The sequence below is a fragment of the Cydia pomonella genome, chromosome 24 (genome assembly GCF_033807575.1).
Source record: "Cydia pomonella isolate Wapato2018A chromosome 24, ilCydPomo1, whole genome shotgun sequence".
In the NCBI taxonomy this organism is placed as follows: domain Eukaryota; kingdom Metazoa; phylum Arthropoda; class Insecta; order Lepidoptera; family Tortricidae; genus Cydia; species Cydia pomonella.
The window spans coordinates 11,097,374-11,101,129 of NC_084726.1; the positions used below are offsets into that span (position 1 = coordinate 11,097,374).

General features: G+C 30.1%; 1 long non-coding RNA gene across 1 annotated transcript; it reads right to left on the reverse strand.

The window, feature by feature from the left end:
- Positions 1 to 244: 244 nt before the first annotated feature.
- LOC133530924 (uncharacterized) lies at positions 245 to 1,742 on the reverse strand. Its single transcript, XR_009801399.1, has 2 exons — positions 770 to 1,742; positions 245 to 301 (listed from the first exon to the last, which is right to left on the reverse strand). It is a non-coding gene; the product is annotated as an uncharacterized LOC133530924 (long non-coding RNA).
- Positions 1,743 to 3,756: the final 2,014 nt, after the last annotated feature.

Here is a 3,756-nt window from a genome sequence, read left to right on the forward strand (position 1 = left end):
ATACGAATTTACAAGTGCGACAGAGAGGCAACACGTCGAACGTAATTCTCGGTAGGCCCTCTAGAGTCCGGTTAAGATTTTATCACTTCTTATTTTTTTTTTTTTTTTTCTTTTATTAAGAAACATTCTTATGGCTTTGATCTTATTTTAATCTTGAAGAGTTTCGTGGCCTTATCACGGTCACGACTGAAAAGCTCACCATTATATCACTATTGTATAATATACTATTTTTAAAAATACTTACATTAAGCTTGTTTCTCATTGCACTAAGTTTTGTAACGATCATTTGCAGTTGTCCCTCCTAAAATAAAGAGCAGTTTTTTTTAGAAACGAAATCGGGCTACGCATAACAACGGTCTCCGTATATTTATACGAAACGAAAAAAGGTTTGCAAGCAAATATAATTATTTATTTACTTAACTTAATTGCACAATACATGAAGATACAAATGGTAGACTTAATGGATTAATGGCTTAATGCTTATTTAAATATATGAATAGAAGGTATTTGTACACAAAACTCATTAATGGCATAATCGATCCTGCTCAATATAAGTTTTGTGGAAGGTATTTATTAAGTTTTATTTTCTCAAATATTGTTATATTTTTTGTAATATCCAGTTCAAGAGATCATTTCCAAAAGCATTGTTTTTTTAGAAATATACCTAAAAGTTATTTCATAATTACTACTTAATGTCGTTGATGGTTTTTTTCTCATTTATTATCATTATGTAAGAACTGAATAACCACGCACTTAAACAAATACTTACATTTTTGGCAGTTATAGTTTTGATGTACTGAAATTAATTTTATTTTATTATTTGTTTATTTATTTATAATTTTTTTACATATTACGTCAAAAACCTCGAAACAATGAGTAAATATGCAACTCGTACGTACGTCGTCAACCATTTTATAACTCAAGGGGGTTAAGGAACTAGAAGATTTAAGTCGAAGATGTATCATAATTAATCAGTCAATTAGGTAAATAACTATTTAATCCAAATACTCAGATAATTATTATTATTTTATAATCAAATATATAATCAAACCTAAAAAAGAAATCAAACATTACAGAAACATAATCATAATCATCATTCGCTTGCCCTTATCCCATTCATTTGGGGTCGGCGCAGCATGTCTTTTTCTTCCATATTTTTCTGCCACCCGTCATCTCATCATTCACTCGCGTTCGTTTCATGTCATCTCTCACACAATCCATCCACCGTTTCCTAGGTTTTCCTCTCCCGTTCCATCCCTCCACATTCATTCGTAATACCTTTCTCGTCACATGACTTTCATAATCATCATTCTTAAATACTTTCAAAATAAGGCACACTCATTATTTAAAAATATTATAACTTTTCCGTAATAATGCCTAAGTTGTTATAACAATCCAATAATTAAAGTTATGCATAAGCATTCAATGTAAGTATTTATTCCTAGACTTTTCATAGGAGGGGTTTTTTAATATTCCTTTTTACGTTTCTTGTAACGATGTTAGATGATATATTTTTTTATATCATCTAACATTATATAGTTATAACTTTATTAAGTTACTACTAAAAATGGTTTATTTCATATAACAGACGGAAAAGTTACCAATCATATTCTTAACATATAGTGTAGTGGTCCAAATTTGTATGAAGAATAAAAACTACAGTAAATTAGATCTCCACAAGGCTTTCTTTAGTCTATTATGAAATGTGCCAAATTTCAACTCATTGCTAATCATTTAGTTGAACTCATAGCTAGCAAACTAACCTAAAAGTAAAAAAATCTACCGGCATATTGTTACATACTTATAACTAATGCATAAAACGTATAAAGGGCCAGTAAATACATTTTCAAAGAAGAATTATCGTTGGATTTTTTAAAATAAAATTTGGACGGCAAAATAGTTTCATTTATAGCAACCTCTAAATGATGTTTAATTGCTCAAAATGTTGGTAAGTATGAATAATAAAATGTATATTGGATTAAAGAAACCTTCTAGAAAAGGATATTTCATAGCTTTGTATTTTTGGACCACTCTAATATAATGTCATCGACCAACATACATACAATACTTCAAAAATAAAACAGAAATTGACTTACCATCTGAAAAATAATAATTTGAATTTTGAAATTTTGGTCTTTCAGTAAAAAGAAAAGCTTGGAAAGTAATAGGTATTTTGAGGTGAAATTTAGTTTTTAATTTTTCTCGTGTATGATAGTTATAATCTAGCATCGAGCTACAGTTAGAAAGTTTACAGTTTTTTTTATTTATTTTATAGAAGACAAACAAGCGTGACAGAGTAGTCAAAAACAAAACATCGAAGAGAATTTTGACTTATTATGGGTACACAATTTTTTTTATATTACCATGTTAATATCAATAAAAAACTATACGTACAGCCAGCTGCAATAAATAATATAAAATAGTATAAACATCTGTTACACCTAAATTCCGAGATAACTTTTTTGATGATTATAAAATCACCATAAATATTCATTTATTATAAAAAGTTAATAAAAATAATACAAGAAAAATAAAATAAAAATATATCTACATTATTATAAAAAATAATGTTGTACATTTTCCAATAAAAAAGTGCATACATTGTAAAATCACTAGAATATAGAAAAGGAATATGCCAGTTTTTTGAGAGAATAATTAATTATTTGTAAACATGGATGAATAGTATAAGTACAAAGAAAAGTTTAAAGCAAGAAAAATAAACACTTATATTTAATGCACTAAAATAAGATATCCACTCGCTACATGGTATACCTATATGATTATTTATAACCATAATAGTAATATTTATGATAACCGATGATGAGGCTTTCGCGAGTGCAGCCCTACGATCGATATTGGAAATGGCCACATCACTATACCGCGGCAAGGACTGACCACAGATTAATAATATGTGGACTGACAGAGGATGGAGCATTCGCCATAATGGCGGTGTCCTAGTAGTTTCCCATGTTATGTCTGATTTGTTTGTATTAAATCCTTTATTTGATGATAATTGGTGTATTATTTTAACACTATCGGCCCGATTCAAAGAATGATTAAGACCAACGTTTATGATCTTAGAAAGATCTTTAAAAGATCGATAACTAAACGACATGTCAAAATTGACGTTTATTGCTGCTGTGACACCACGTTTACAGCTGTGATCCCAATAAGATCTATCTACGATATTTCTAACGTCAAAGTGACATTGGTTGCCCGAATTGAGATGCTTCTGTCAATTATACGACATACAAACGATATCTAAATGAGAACTTATCTAAACCAGAACTTGTCGTTATCGTATCTCATTCTTCGAATCGGGCCGTATGTATATTAGTGTCACTGGTTGTTTTCTTGTGTAAATGAGCGACTGGTTGATCGTTCTAATCTCAACAATAATGAAGTAACATCGCAACGGTAATTATTTTGCAGTTGTCATCAACATTATAAAATGTCAGACATTCGTACTAAAAGACGTACGTTTGGGGAAAAAACGCCGGCGTTTCGGGAGAGAGGTGGTTATCCTCGCTCTGGGTCGTACTTAGTTCAACTGGTCTCCATAGCAGTTCAGCAGGGTACGCTGCAGGCATTATGTGGACCTTTGAGCCAGGTACGATGCAGAGTTATATTTGGTGTAGGTTTAGTTTTACGAACTTGGCTTAGTTGTATAATTTTTTAAATATAATTTAAGGTTTTGTTTTGTTAGGTGTAAATGTGATATAATTTTTAATCGCTTTGTACTGATCTTTTTGTGTT